Source organism: Gorilla gorilla, chromosome 17 (assembly GCF_029281585.2).
Source record: "Gorilla gorilla gorilla isolate KB3781 chromosome 17, NHGRI_mGorGor1-v2.1_pri, whole genome shotgun sequence".
Lineage (NCBI taxonomy): Eukaryota > Metazoa > Chordata > Mammalia > Primates > Hominidae > Gorilla > Gorilla gorilla.
In genome coordinates, this window is record NC_073241.2 from 87234415 (window position 1) to 87250990 (window position 16576).

Sequence of the window (16576 nt, forward strand, 5' to 3'; positions counted from 1 at the left end):
AGATTCTCAGCTCACAGCAGGGACGAGAAGAGAAGATGGTTCTCTGTGGAGCAGAGTCACCAACAATAGCAGGAAGGACAAATGTGACAGCCTGAAAGACAAGTAAGAAATGCAAATCCTACTTCTATGGTTGAATGTGTCCCCCTAAATTCATGTGTTGGCAACTGAATCCCCAATGCTAGTTTTGAGAGGTGGGTGGTGTTAATCACCTTTAAGAGGCAATTAGGTCATGAGGCTCCGCCCTTATAAATGGATTAATGTCGTTAGGGTGGGAGAGGGTTAGTTATCACAAGAGTGGGTTCCTGATAAAAAGGATGAATTTGGCATCCTTCCCCTTTCTCTTTCTCACATGTACTCTATTGTCCTTCCACCTTCCACCATGGGATGACCAGTAAGGCCCTCACCAGATTGTAGCCACCTTGACCTGGGACTTCCCAGCCTTCAGAATGTAAGAGATAAATCTTTGTAATTTATAAATTACCGAGTCTTTGGTATTCTATTATAACAACACAGACTAAGACACCTATAAAGCAGGAGACAGAACTCAGTGAAGAGTTGTCTGGGGCCCTTTAATACCAGGGTAAACTGACCTGCCCAGCCCAGTTTCCCTGGAGGCGTCATTGTATTAGCAGAACAGTGCAGTTAATTGGTGTTTGGGTGCCTGAGTCACCCAGCGGAGGCGAAGTTCTGTTCTCTCTACACTGTGTAAGAACTCACAGGAGGATGGGCAGAGCACTCGACTTCCTCAGCACTGGCTATCACAGACTACCCTTACTAGAACTGCGTCTGTTTTTGAAAGCCTGGGTGGGTTTAATAGTTGGTAAAAGCAGCATGTTAAAGTTGGCAGCAGAAACTGCCTCCTAAGAGAATCACTTCCTAAGAGGGGAATATGAAATTTCTCATTGAGGCAGGCTGTCCCCTTCTGTCCCTTTGTCAGGGAAAGCCTCTCTCTGGGGGAAAGCAAAGGTGGAGCTAGGGGTGCATAGACCTCTGTGGAGAGAAAACCTGAATTTGGCAAAGTGGTCCTCTTACAGATTTCTCAGACTGAGGAGTTAAGCTTTTTCTTGGTTTTGCAAATTCAGTGTCTCTTTTGGCAGACATTTGTTATTAGAAGAGATCTGTACTTTCTCAGCAGGGAGTGACATTGCTCTGTGTCCTTAAGATATTGCCTGTTGTGGGGAGTTGGGTATGTTCTCCAACAAGCTGGAGACCTAGATCTGTATTTCCGTGGGAACAGGAGGCCTCTGCAGACTTGAACTTGACCTCACACTAAAGGAAAGCCTGTGCGAAGGAAGAGGACTATCTTAGAGGCAGTCATTTAAGTCTGAGTGCCCCCAGAACACAGGGATGTTGGGTGGCTACTTTCTGGTGCCATTTCATTTGTCCCACTCAAGGCCATAATGCAAGCTTGGGGAGGAGGAACTCCCCTGAGAAAAGAGACCATCCCTGCTGATAATCCTACTAACCTGATTCTAGGTCAGTAAATGAAAACTTGAAAGATGAATTTCAGACTGGAGAAGGCAGCGGGGAAAGGGACTCAAGTCCGTTTTTCTCGGCCCAATGGCAGTGTATGGTAATGTGGGGCTGGCCCTGACATCGGGAAGACAGTTAAGAGCCAAACATGGTGAGGAACTCTGGGGCTGGGTCAAGGCTGGGTCAAGGCTGGAAGCTCAGAGCCACATCTATTTGGAAGTATCAGCTGTTCTTTGGGTTGTATTTTCTTTTTTCTGTCCCCTGAACAATATATCAAGGAAGTTTGGCTGCAAGTAACTGCCTGGTCCCTGAGATGCTTTGGGGAGAATGGGGAAGGCAGGTCTGGAAGGGAGCACAAAAGATGGCAAGAGAGTTGCTATGAGCAGGGGTCACCAGCAGAGGGCAGACGGCAGAGGTGCCCAACGGAGCAGAGAGTGCTCAATGGCCATGGGCGGCAAAGGGTGCAGTGGGGTCGCAGTCAAAATGCAGGCTGAGGGGGACCTGGGCATGTGGGCAACGGCATCATGGCGCTCACAGAACTCTTTAGAGGATACACTGAAGGGCACCAATCCCTGACACTTAGCAAGTCAGGATCGAAGCCAACATAATTCGAGTATTTCATGGAAACAATATCTAACTACAAACAGCTGGGTCTTCAACATGTGGGAAACACTGGGAATTGAACACTTGTGTTCAGAAATTCTACCAGCTCCCAGCCATGGGACTTCAGGCAGTTCCCCTGCGCCACCCAGTCTCGGTGCCTCATACGACAAACAGGTGCCTGACATTTACCCTACAGACCTCTTGAGGTTGTTGTTTTAAGTAGCAAAGGCAATAAAGCTCACGTACATTTTGTAAATGGTAAAATACTTTGCAGACTTAACACACTATTTTATCTTGGAAAGTTTTTCCAACTGAAATGATGAACCAGGTTAAACATTTTTTGACTTTTACCTGTGATCCTAATAGGCACTCCGGGGGATTCTATCTGGCAAGTGTGGGAAACACAGCTGGCATCTCTCCTGGTCCACTGGCCTCCCATGGAGGGGAAGGACAGTCCCTAGGAAGCAGCCCATGGATATAGGGAGGAGGTGTGGGGTGGCACACTCATCTCTGACTTACAGGAAAAACAGAAACTGTCTCTAAAGCAAATAAAATGCAGAAAATGCAGCTCAGCATATAACCAAGATAACCAAGCGGAGAAAAATATTTAAGTCACAAATTGACAGTTTAAGGAATATCAACATTCTGAGGGAAAATTCAGGAGACAATTGATGAATCCACAAGTTCTTACTCAATTAACTTTAATTGGCTAGTATCTGATAGGCAGCTGTTTTAGGCAGGGCACGATGGAAGTTATAATGTTAAACAGAAATAGATGTCAGCTTTGCCCTTAAGGAACCATATATATATTTGTTTTTGTTTTTGTTTTAAGAGACTGGGTCTTGCTCTGTCATCCAGGCTGGAGTGCAATGGCATCATTATAGCTCACTGCAGCCTCGAACTTGTGGGCTCAAGCAATCTTCCTACCTCAGCCTCCCAAGTAGCTGTGACTACAGGTGTGTACCATCACCCCCAATTAATTTTTAAAATTTTTGTAGAGACAGAGTCTTGCTATGTTGCCCAGATTGGTCTCGAACTCCTGGCCTCAAATGATCCTCCTGCCTCAGCCTCCCAAAGCACTGGGATTACAGGAGGAGCTGCAATTTTTGAGGGAGAAAAATTGACATGTGCAAGAGCAGCAACAGGCCAAACATGAGCCATGAGATCCTACACCTGTACCATCCAATATGGGAGCAGGCCATGAGCCACATATGGCCAATGAACTCTAGAAATTCAGGCCACTTTGAGAGGTGCTGCACATGTAAAATACACTCCAGAGTCCAAAAGCTTGGTACAAAAAAAGAGAATGTAAAATGTCTCATTAATCAATTTCACACTGATTACATGTTGGAGTGATATTTTTAGTATATTGGGTCAGATAAAAAATATTAGTAAGTTTTTTTTAAAAAAATGCTTTTCATTAAACATCAGTTATCTGATAAATTTATTTATGTGGGATCCTCCTACCCAAATAAGCTTTAATTAGATGTTGTTGTGCTCCTGTTAAATTCAATTCTGTGGAGTTTAGCACCACTGCCAAGAGCCTCCTTCTTAGCACGTCTCTTCTTCCTCTTTAGCGGCAGTTCTCAAAATGTAGTTAGAAGGCAGCGACTCTGTTTTCACCTGAATTTAATCTAAATCTGATTCCAATCAAGATCCAGATAAAATGCTTGTTACTTATCTTAGCAGCTAGTTTCCCAGATTCAGGGAGTAACATAAAACACCTGCCTAGCAATAGCAGAATTCTAATGTTTTGAATGCCCTGGGCCAGGGACACTTTTGTCACTATTCAGTTTCAGCCACCAATGAAAACTCCTTCTCCTTAGCTACCTGGTATGGACGGTTGACTAACTGGTTGAAAAACAGTCAATAGTCTGGTTAGCGTCTTTGAAGCTTCCTGAGGATGTGTACCACTCAGTCATACCTTCACCGTGCTTACAAGAGCACCTGTTGTGTATGTAGTGGCTGCCCCACAAGTAGTTGTATTGATAAATTCTAAACGTTGCTATTCTTTTTTTTCTTTTTTTAAAGAGTCTCCTTTTTTTTTTGAGATGGAGTCTCGCTCTGTCGCCCAGGCTGGAGTGCAGTGGCGTGATCTTGGCTCACTGCAAGCTCCGCCTCCTGGGTTCACGCCATTCTCCTGGCTCAACCTCTCAAGTAGCTGGGACTACAGGCGCCAGCCACCACACCTGGCTAATTTTTTGTATTTTTAGCAGAGACGGGGTTTCACCGTGTTAGCCAGGATGGTCTCGATCTCCTGATCTCGTGATCGCCCGCCTCAGCCTCCCAAAGTGCTGGGATTACAGGCGTGAGCCACCGCGCCCGGCCTAAACGTTGCTATTCTTTAGAAAAGCTAAAGTCCAGCCCCTGAAAGAAGCCTGGAGGCTAATGTTTTCTCTTTCAAATGGTTAGTGATGAAAACTGAACCCTTTGGAGATTCTGATTTTATTCTGCTTATAAAAGCTGCACTAAACTTGAACTTCACTGGATAGGGCGGATTGTATGCAGGTACCTGATAAAATCCCTACGCAATTTCCCTCCCTTCTAGGCTGACCTGCCCTGCCTACAGCCCACAAGCCACCCCCTTCTTTTCCCACGCATGGCCCGAAGCTACCAGCTCTCAGAGTTTTTCCTTCTTGCAGCACGAGATGACACGAAGATAGGTTCTGGCAGCTGCAGGTACGTTCACCTCAGCAATTCTAGAAAATGCCTTGCAATTACTAAGCAGAAAGCACGCAATCTGAGGGGGCTGGAGAACTAAGTCTTCACATAACAAAATCTGCTTCTATATGGCATTTTATATCTTCCAGTGTGATGGGGAAATGGGAACGCTTTGAACAGCTGACCAGATGAATTTTAAACAAGAATTGGTAAAAATTGGACTATTAGAGATTTTGAGCATTTTCTTGTGGATTTATTGGCCATTTGTGCATCTTTGTGAAGTGTCTGTTGAGGTTTTTTTTGCCATTTTAAATTGCGTTGTTCGTCTTTTTATTGTTGGCGTGTATGCATTCTTTAAAAATTGAGATGTAATTAAAGCCTAAAAGCATTCTTTATATATTTTAGATACAAGTCATTTGTCAAATATATATGTTCCAAGCATTTTTTCCCAGCCAGTGGTTTGTCACCTCTTTTCATGAGCTGAAATTTTACATTTTGATAAAATCCAATTTTTCTTATGGTTAGTGCTTTTTGTGTTCTGTCCAAGGACTCTGCCCACCCCAAGGTCATGAAGTTATTATGCTTTATTTGAGTAATTTTGTGGCTGTGGTTATTACATTTAGGTGTATGATCTATTTTGAATTAACTTTGATAAACGGAGTGAGATAGGGATTGGAGCTCATTTTTTTCCACACATATATCCAGTTGTTCCAGCAATATTGTTAAAAAGGCTTTCCTTTCCCCATTGAATTAGCACCAACAACTGGAAATAATCCAAATGTCCAGATATAGGTAAATGGATAAACACATTTTAGTCTATTCAGTGGAATAATGGAATAATGAAATACATTCCATCATTGGATTCTAATTCCAGTAATAGAATACATTCATGGAACAATGAAATATATTCAGCAATTTTTTTAAAAAAGCAAACTATAAATACATGCAACAAGCTGAATGAATCTCAAAGACATTATTTGAATGAAAGGAGCTAAAAGCAAAAGAGTTCTTACTGTATGCTTCTACATACATGAAATTCTAAAACAGACACAACTGATTCTATAGTAACAGAAAGAAAATCAGCAGTTTCCCGGTTGAGGGTAGGGATGGAAACTTTTCTGGCATGATGAAAATGTTCTATATCTTGTTTTGAGTGTTGGTTACATGGACATTTACAATTGTCAAAGTTTATTTGTTTGAAACATCTAAGGGCTACACGTTTCATTGTGTGTTAATTACACCTCCATTTAAAATATATTAAAGAAAAAAAAGGATTAGAATGTGAACCTTCCTGGACTGTACCCAGTAAATAGCAAAATTCCTCTCTCTCCGCAGATGCCTTGCTGTTGGAGGCTGGGAAAGGAAGATGAAATGTGCAGAGCCCTTGACTTCTCCCTTTTCTTAAGACTGTGGGATAGATTTTTCAAAACATTGGCTAGAAGACTTGCATTCAAAACCAGCTGAGTAAATAATGGGGCTTTGGTGAGTTGTTTTTTCCCTTCTGTGTTTGGAAATTTGAGCCTGGTGTATCTTTTTCAAGCACATCTCATTTAGAGGATAATTTACATTTGCACAAAATCATGGCTACAGCCCATCTGCTCAACGATTATGTAAGATCCAACACTCATTAGAGTGTGACATGCATTGATCTTAGTGAGCATATGAACTTGTGTGCTTGGGATTCAAGTTCTTCTAAAATAACTTCCAGCACCAACCAGCTACCATAGCCTGTTGTTTCTGACATTTTCCTTGGAACATGACAGTTAATATCCATTTGAAAGAAACTAAATTATTGGGGGGCTTTAAATTCCTAATGGCTATAGCAGATTTTCTGGTAGAGTTAAACAAGATTGAGTTGGCAGTTGTGAAAGGGCGGAGGCTAGAAGGAGAGCTGTTTGTTTTTTGTACCTGATGGTTTTATCACCAAAGAGTATTTGTAATAATGAAACAGCTGGAGCAGTAACATGATTCATATTAATATATGCATGTAAATGGGTTAGGAATGGAATTAACATAATTTCTGTGCTCTGGTTTTCCCTCAGAAGTGGAGACTACTGGTTTATTTACAGTCTGCAATGAGCACAGCCAGGCAGTTCTGCTGCTGGACAGATGGCAGGGAAGGCCAGGCCATGTGCTGTGGATCAGGGGGTGAATGTGAACATGATGGTGGATGGCACAGCTCTGCAAAGGGGCTGGCCAGAAGCAGGGAGCAGATGAAAACAAAGGTTCCTTTTGTCTCCCAGAGTTCTTAGCTCTTCCCATTTAGTCCCTTTGTCCTAGTTCCTCCTGCCAGGGCTTTGCAGAGAAGGGGACTGGGGAGACACAGGGAGAGGCCAGGACCACTGGTTCCAAGGCAGAACCTCGTGGGAGGAAGTGACCAGAGGAGGGGCTGCAGTCACTAGACTCAGGGCACTGGCAGGAAGCAGGAACTGTGACCAGGTGAGTAGGTGGGCTCAGAGACACTGGAGAGGAAGTACAGGTCGAGGAAATGGTCCACAGGCCAGTCAGCCTCTCAAAGCTGAGGGAGGCAGGCAGTGAGAGGGCCCAGGAAACACCCTGCTGTCAGGACAGAAATCTGGCCGGGGGACAGGAAGTTGAGTGTGACGCACCAGGAGACTTTGAAGCCTGTGATACCAAGAGGAAATCCTAGGCCATTTAGCAAAGAACAGAATTTGGCCCCACGACACAGAGGCCCTTGGGAGGAAAGTGAATGCCTAAATAGAAAACAGGCCTGGGGAGGCCACTATTGGGTGGTCTTCTGTATTTTTTCCCTCTCCGTTTTCCATTATAATTCATCTCCTTCCCAGGCCAGGTTCACTCCCACGATAAGAGAGGCAAAGCCCCCGGTCAGAAGGGAAGAAGCCTCCATCCCCAGCCCATGTCTGTCTGTCTCATTTGTGTGTGTGTGTGTCTTGGGGGGAAGTGAATGGAGAAAGATACCGGAAGTATTACAGTGATGGTTGTCCCCCACGTGGGAACATGGAGTAAGAGGGAAAGTCATTTGAGGAACTGCTCAGCTGTTCTCCACCATGGCTGCACCATTTACATTCCCACTAGCAATGTATAAGAGTACAATTTATCCCCATCCTCACCAATACTTTTTATTTTCTGTCTTTTTCATCTTAGCTATCCTCATGAGTGTAAAATTGTGAGTTTAATTTATATTTTTCTAATGACTAATGATGCTGAGCATCTTTTCATGTGCTTACAGGCTATTTATATATCTTCTTAGAAGAAATGTCTGTTTAAATCCCTTGCTCATTTTTAAATTGTTTTTTAAAAATTGTTAAATTGTAAGAATTCCATGTATGTTCTGGATACAAATTCCTAGTCAGTAGACAATGTGCAAATATTTTCTTCCATTCTGTGGGGTGTCCTTTCACTTTCTTGGTAGTGTCCTTTGAAGCACACACATTTTTAATTTTGAAGGAGTCCAACTTAACTATTTTTCTTCGGTTGCTTGTGCTTTAGGCATCACATCTAAGAAACCATTGGCTACTCCAAAGTCATGAAGATTTATGCTCATGTTTTCTTTTAAGTGTTTTATAGTTTTATCTTTTACATACAGGTCTATGATCCATTTTGTGTTAATTTTTGTATACAGCGTGAGATGGAGTTGAAAATTCATTCTTTAGCATGTGGTTATGCAGTTGTCCTAGCACCATTTGTTGCAAAGACTCTTCTTTCTCCATTGAATTGTCTTTGTGACCTTGTCAAAAATTAATTAACCATAAATATAAAGATTTGTTTCTGGACTCTCAATCCTATTCCATTGATCTATATATCTATCCTTAGGCCAGTATCTTCCAGAGGCAAAAGATCATCAGGGTGGCTTTTAGCAGTGGGAATCCCAGAAGAGCCCACAAGGCACCCAATAGACACAGTCGTTTCAGAGAGTGCAAAGCCAGCTCACATGGTACCAGTGAAGGACCCTACAGGTGCTAGAGGATTTCTGGATGCACCATGAGAAGGGGACAGGACTCTTAGAGGGGAATAGAGTAGACTTTTTTTCTTTACTCCCCATTACCAACAAGGTGGGGGCAAGCCTTTGCACTCAGCAGTAACTTGAGCACATGAGTTTTGCCCTAGACATTCTAAAGCGTTGTTTAGTGACATAGAGGATATGTATAGGACTTGATTACAGTTTTGCTTTGACTCTGGCCATAAGTACTTTTCTGGCTGCATCTTACTCTTGGACTTGTCTTGCCTTGTCTTCCCAGCAGATCTCAGACTCTGTATGCCTGCCTCTCCCTGGCTCCATGTTGCTCTGGGGTCCACAGTTCAGCTCAGCCAGGGTGTGTGATGGCCAACTGTCCTCATGCCTCCAGCCCTCCCTTGACCGTCTCCACTCTGATATTCCCAGAGGCACTGGTTTCCTGGGGCTGCTGTTACAAATTATCACAAACTTAGTGGCTTAAAACAACACACATTTATTCTCTCACAGTTCTGGAAGTCAGTTTGAAATTAGTTTTATTGGATGAAAGTCAAAGTGTTGGTAGGGCTGGTTCTTTCTGGAAGCTCTAAGGGAGAATCTATTTCCTTGCCTTTTTTACTTCTAGATGCCACCTACATCCCTTGGCTCAGGTCCCCTTCCTCCATATTCAAAGTGGCCGTGAAGCATCTTGCTTCTATAGTTGTATGTCTTCTGTCTTATATGGTCAAATCTCCCTCTGCCCTCCTCTTGTAAGGACACTTATGATTACATTTAAGACTTGGATAATCCAGGATGATGGCTTGACCTCAAGCTCAACTTAATCACACCTGCAAAGTCCCTTTGCTATATAAGGTAACACTCACAGCTTCTGGGGACTAGGACAACAGGGCATTAGTCAGCTTTCCACACCAGGTGGGATGCGTGCAGCTGTACTGGCTAATCAGAGCTGATGCCTGTTCTGACTGGTTAGGGTCTGTGCCAGGTGTCTATATTTTACTTCGCTCTGAGCAGTTTTCAAATATTTTGAATATGATCCTTGTTGTCAGCCTTCTTTGTTAAAGAGATGAGTAGACATGAATCTGTAGAAGCCTGGGGAAACAAAGTGTGAAACTGATTGTTGTCCTTCTGTAAAAAAGGCAAGTGTGAGTAAAGAAAAGGAAAATCATACAATAGAAAAGTCCAGGGACAGGTCAGTCATATGGATCTGAAATATCTGAGATGGTTAAGAGAAAAGCCACAGAAAAGTGAAGAGCAAAGTGTCTTGGCCTGCTGAGCAGGTAATAAACAACAGAGAGCTTCCTGCAGTTTCAATTTAACCTGAATCCCACGTGGAGAGACAGCCTGGAGCCAACCAAGAAGGGCTTGTTTCTGTGCAAGAAAGATATGTTAGAGCCTAGGGCCAGCCTGGAAGCTGGACTCCGGATGAGACTGAACAGAATGAGCTAGAACTGAGATGCAAATGTAGGACATTTATTTCCCACACAGGTCCCTGAACCTGTACAGCAACTCCTGCCTTCCTTTGGTGGCATTGCCTCCCAGAGAGTAATCACTGGATCCATCAGTCACACAGAATCATTCTGGAGAATGGAGGTTCTGGGCCTCTTCCCATAATCATCAAACTCTCTAGGGGTGGGATTCTGGAATCTATGTTTTAATAAGAACAGATAATTCTTAACATGCTAAAGTTCCCAGGCAGGAGCACTGTAACTGTTACATTTGAGGAGACTTAGGAGCATAATCTTTTCATATGTACAAATGGTTTGGAGTCAGCCATGAATGCAAGTGAAATAGTCATAACCGTCATGGGGAGAGACCCCATAGTCATGTGAGACATGAAGGTTTCTACCACACTGGCCAACTTTGATTGATTGATAGTGGATACCTGGATCACGGTGTTGAGATAAATGATGAGGCTTTGCTTGAGCTGGGACAGGAAGAAAGCAGCAATTAATTAGTAATGTCTGCCATGGCTATAGGTTGGAGATGGTGGTTGGTGGTGAACAAGTGCCTCCTATCTGCCATTTTCTCCTAGAAAGACCTCACTGTACCTTCTCATTTTATGATGAGATGAAATGTACATACAAAACACTGGATAGAAACATACATGTACAGTTTGAAGAACAAAAATAAAACAATTCTTTAAAAATTGTCTCTAGTGAGCTGGTTCCAACGTCTCCTTGGGTAACACGTTGCATTGTCTCACAACTTGCTTAATGTCTAATTTAAATAAATCCCTTTTGGCACAGTTTAAGTCCAGTCCCTTTCATTCTATCCTCAGAGAAAAACAGAACAGCTGCTCCTGCTCTCCTATTCAATATGCTTCCCTATTTTAAAGAATTCAGTTCTTCAGAAAAAAATTAATGAGACTCTTCTATTTTAATGAGTTACTTGTTTGGTGGATTGGCACTTTTCCTCCCCCAAGCTCAACATTCTTGGTTACAGAAATGAATTAGAATAGAACATTGAGAGTAGAAGGAATTTAGATGTCATTCAATTCTGTTTTCACAGATGGGACAAGAGGCCCAGGGAAATGGAGGACCTGACTTGCTCACACAGCAGAATCAGAACTAAGACCCAACCATCCTACCTTTCAACTGAGAGTAACTTCTACCAGATCACGATATTTGGATACGTAGTGTGTTTTGAAGTTGGAGAAGAAATCCAAGACCAAACATGTATTGGGGTGTATTTTCCATCATCTCAGTGGCTTCCATTCTCCAGCTTCTGAGTCTTTTTGTTTGTTTTTGTTTTTTTGAGACATGGTCTCACTTTGTCACCAAGGCTGAAGTGCAGTGGTGCGATCTCCACTCACTGTAGCCTTGACGTCCCAGGTTCAAGTGATCCTCCTGCATCGGCCCCCCAAGTAGCATGGACTACAGGCACATGCCACCATGCCTGGCTAATTTTTGTATTTTTAGTAGAGATGAGGTTTCACCATGTTGCCTAGGCTGTTCTTGAACTCCTGGACTCAAACGATCTGCTTGTTTTGGTCTCTTAAAGTGCTAGGATTACAGGCATGAGCCACTGTGCTGGGCCTGGCTTCTGAGACTTTTTTTTGCCAGAGGGCTTCAGAACCACACCTGGGGCAGGCCAAAAGCACTGGGGGCTTCATTCCCCAGGAGCAATGCTTAAGGAGTGTGGGTCGGGAATGGGTGGATAAATGCTCCTGATTCTTCACTGCTTCCTTGATGTCATGATTCTGGGGTATGTGTTCCCTGGTGACTCAGAGGCTCCTCAGCAGATCTGATCCCCAGTTGCCCACCCCAGTGACTCTCTCGTTAATGTACCCTTCATGAACTTCCCTCCTGCCCTCTATCCCTGCCCTACTTCCTCATTATGCTTTCTGAGATTATCTCCCAAATAAATTATTTATACCCACATCCTTCCTTCCGGACCTTCTTTTGGGGAAATGCAAACTAAGACCATACTTACAAGAAAAGAGCATACCAGGAAGCTCGACCAGAGCTGTGAAGCCAGAAGTTTGCCTGCGAATGGATTTCCAATACTGTAATCCTCAGGATCAGCTTTGCCACTCACAGAGCTAAGTACAAAGTGAAAATGGGGAGTCCCTGGTTAGGAAAGCACTAAGACTTTCAAGATGATGACAGCAGAGCCTTAAACCATGGGCAGAAGCCAGGCATGGGGGCTCACGCCTGTCATCCCAGGACTTTGGGAGGCTGAAGCGGGCAGATGACTTGAGGCTAGGAGTTTGAGACCAGCCTGACCAACATGGTGAAACCCCGTCTCTACTAAAAATACAAAAAATTAGCCGGGCATGGTGGCACGTGCTTGTAGTCCCAGCTACTGGGAGGCTGAAGCAGGAGAACTGCTTGAACCAGGGAGGCGGGGGTTTCAGTGAGCCAAGATCACACCACTACACACCAGCCTGGGTGACAGAGCAAGACTCTGTTTCAAAACAAACAAAAAAACAAACCCACAGCAGTGCTCTCCTGAGTATGCAGCCTGCAGCATGAGTGACTACACAGGTTGCACAGCCATGAAGCTGGCCCCGCTAATCTCTCTGTAAGAATTACTGTAACACTGATGACACCATTTGCTGAGTCATTACTGTGTGCCAGGCAATGTGTTGGACTCTAGATTGCATCATGAATACTGTAGGGGAGGAAAAGATTTTTTTCCTCACTCACCACAAGGTTTATGGCTGAGGCCTTTATAACAAGACAGATTAAACCATACACATTTGTTTAGTATAAGTTTCACATGACACAGAAGCCTTTAAAAATGAAGACCCAGCCGGGTATCGTGGTGTATGCCTGTGGTCCCAGCTAGTTGGGAGGCTGAGGTGAGAGGACCCTTTGAGCCTGGGAGGTCGAGGCTGCAGTGAGCCGAGATCGCACACCTGCACTCCAGCCTGGGTGACAGAGTGAGACCCTCTGTCAAAAAAATAAAAGAAAAAAAAAGAAAAGAAAATTCATCAGTACCCAATGATAGTCACTGTAAAGATTGTGTTTCCTTTCAGCCTTTGTTGTTGTTGTTGTTGTTGTTACTGTGTACTCTTGTACATCTACCTTTATCAAAGCTAAGATGATAGGCAGCCTTTTTCATTTAACAACAGTGTTAAATTAGTATATTCCCATTTTATTGAAGTTTCTTGAAGACCTTTTCGAATAGCAGCTTATTATGCAACATGTGAACAGTAATTTAACAATTCTCCCATTCAGAGATGTGTAAATTTGTTTCTATTTTTTCAATTTATCAATAATTTACTGGCACAGCCTTGCACCCCCGCTGCAGTGTAAGACAGTACCCTGTGACCTTGTCTCTTTTAGCATTGGTATAAATTTTTAAAAAATTTTTGGATAATTTCATAAGCAATTTATAATTTATAATTTTTATTTATTTATTTTGAGAAAGGGTTTCACTCCTGTCACCCAGGCTGGAGTGCAGAGGTAAGATCACAGCTCACTGCAGCCTCCACCTCCTGGGACCAAGTGATCCTCCCACCTCGGCCTCCTGAGTAATTGAAACCACCTGGTGTGTACCACCTCACCAGGCTAATTTTTCTTTTTTGATTTTTTTGTAGAGATGAAGTCTCGCTATGTTGCTCAGGCTGGTCTTAAACTCCTGGACTCAAGAGACCCTCCCACCTCAGCCTCCCAAAGTGCTAGGATTACAGGTGGAAGCCACCTTGCCTTGCCTGAAGGCAATTTTTTAAAGGCATGTCTCAGAGAGGAGTTTTGAGTAATGGCCTAATGTGTTGGAACTAAGAGTATGTAACTTCACAAGGTGGCTATTTTAAAGAAAACCACAGACACCTGGATATAAAAGTTTTGAAATATGGATTTTTAAAAACCCATCTATGACTTTGCCATCATCCCCGTAGTTAATACTGTAAATGATCAATGACAGAAGAAATCAGGATGTTATGAGCAGGATCTTCAGTGTTTGTAAGGAAACCTGCAGGATGTGTGGCTGGGCTGAACTGTGCCCAAACACACTTTGTTCAGTGCAGTTTAGAAATGGCTTGTGACGGTTGGGTACTGTGTTGCCTTCTTTGCTTTATGAACACTTTAGAAAGCTTTGCACTGTGTGGTAATAAGTAGGTTTTTCTTCTTTTTCTCTTTCTTTCTTTCTTTTTTTCTTTTTTTTTTTTTTTTTGCAGTTGCATTTTGTTGTTGTTGTTCCCTCATTTGTTTTTGTTATCTTGCATCCAAATACCCCTCCTCCTCAGCAGCAATGTCGAAATATCAGGCAAGTAGGTGCTGCACCCCATGATGTGAGGAGAAGGGAGGCAGAGGTTCCCTCTCACTACTCCCTGGTGATGAGAGATGAGCTTAGACCTGGCCAATCATGTTCTCCACCCAGGACTCTGACTCTCAAGAAGTGATACAAAGATACAGTGAAGATTGACCCCTGCCAAGGCAGCAGGTGTTCAGTGGCCCGTGGGGGAACGTCTGGGGGTGGGGCTGTGAGGCAGTGGCAGTGGCCTAGCAGATGGTCCCTCTCTGTGGATTTTGGCAGTGTTCTCGGCTGCTGGTGCTCCTTTTATTCTCAACCCATTTCCAAGCCATGCTCTTCAATGTTCTCATTAATTTCATACACCCTTTCCATACATAGTGTTTCCTACTTCAGTTTGCCAGAGTTGACTTGTGTTTGTTGTCACCAAGAAACCCGGACTCTGCTCCTTGTCAATTATGGTGTTTATTTTAATTTGTTTCTAAAACTGAGTGTGAAGAATTGGTCAGGACCTGTATTTCTTTTTTTTGTGTGTGTGAGACAGAGTCTCACTCTGTTGCCCAGGCTGGAGTGCAGTGGTACAAATCTCGGCTCACTGCAACCTCCGCCTCCCAGGTTCAAGTGATTCTCATGCCTCAGCCTCCCGAGTAGCTGGGACTACAGGTCTGTGCCATCATGCCCCATTAATTTTTGTATTTTTAGTAGAGATGGGGTTTTGCCATTTTGGCCAGGCTGGTCTCGAACGCCTGACCTCAGGTGATCTACTCAGCCTTCCAAAGTGCTGGGATTACACGTGTGAGCCGCCGCACCCAGCTGCAAATACCATTTTTATGGGAAAATAAGATGGGCCCCAAAGCACCTTGTTAAGGATCATAATCTGGCATAAACACAGCCCATTTGTGAACTGGAAGCACTTGTCTTCACTGCCTTTTGTCAATACTAAATCCCATTCTGTCTTCATGTTTTTTTACACAGCCCACATTTCGAGATTTACTCTTTAAAAAAAACCCAAACCTTGCGACATCTTTGTGTCCACATCCTTCTTGCCAAGAACTCTGTGCTCAAGTTCTTCACTTCTATAAACTTAGCTTCCTGACTCCTCTACCGGACCCTCGCCCGGGACTTAGAACATAGAATTCCTATTCTTTCCAGCCCACGATGATTTCTCAGAGAAACCATCAAATGCAGAACTGATCTCCTTCCACAAAGTGTCCTCCCTATCTGCATGCCAGGTCTTAGGCCTGACCTTGTCAGCCATGACCTAGTTTTGCCCAAGCCTAGCACAGCAGCATTGACCAAAGAGTCCGCTGTGTTCCAGAGCTTACGAGTTTATTACCAACCAAATATAGATGTTTCCTGTGTCCTCCAGGGAAAGGTTCTCCAAGTATTGCTTTTACAGTAGGGTATATCTGGAAGAGCAAACATGCAAGAACAATACATTCAGGAATATTCTGAAAAAAGGGTAATGGAAAGGACTTGCCCTACTAGCAATTACAATTTATTAGAAAGCAAACTCATATAAAAATAGGGGTATTGTGGTAATAAACAGGCCAATGGAATAGAGCTTCAGAATGGGTATTAGAACCAGGAGGGAAAGATATCTTCTTTAATACATGGCATCAATGGACAGTTAACTAGCTATTTGGAGAAAAAAGTTCAGCGGGCTCCAACGTGGGAGGGTGATATGCTTGATATAAAGATGCCAACAAATGTAGCCAAGGATATAAAGTTTCTTTAACAGCAGGGGATACTGAAAAGTGTCTGAAAATCATGCCCACACAAAGTGGATTGAGGGCGCCCAGGTGGCGGCTCCCAGGCCCCTGCACGTCCCATGAGAACACAGGTGCCTGGAATACCAATCTCCTAGTAAGAGAAGCGTACACCCGCCTGTTCTTGGGGGTCTTTGTGCCCTACCTGGACTCTCCTACCTGTTCTGGAGACCCTGGCTATGTGCCTAGTATTCATCAGGTCTAAGCAACTTGTTCAAAACAGCTCCAGGACTTTCTTAAATGTTTGCTGCAAGGCAAGGTAAATTGAAGCTCAACTTCTCAGGATGTGACTGTCTTCTGGCAGGACCAGGCCTCAGGCCTGCTGGAGAGTGCTTCCTCTATTCTCCTATCTCACCCCTTATATCAGAATACCTTCCAGCCAGACCAAAGATTTATATATATATAATGAATATTGGCAATAATAGTACTAATGTAGAGA

At 43.5% G+C, this 16576-nt stretch overlaps 1 long non-coding RNA gene across 1 annotated transcript; it reads left to right on the plus strand.

The window, feature by feature from the left end:
• Nucleotides 1-4695: 4695 nt before the first annotated feature.
• Nucleotides 4696-12039, plus strand: LOC129528289 (uncharacterized). Its single transcript, XR_008673526.1, has 4 exons — nucleotides 4696-4755; nucleotides 4887-4946; nucleotides 6073-6219; nucleotides 11180-12039. It is a non-coding gene; the product is annotated as an uncharacterized lncRNA (long non-coding RNA).
• The last annotated feature ends 4537 nt before the right edge of the window (nucleotides 12040-16576 follow it).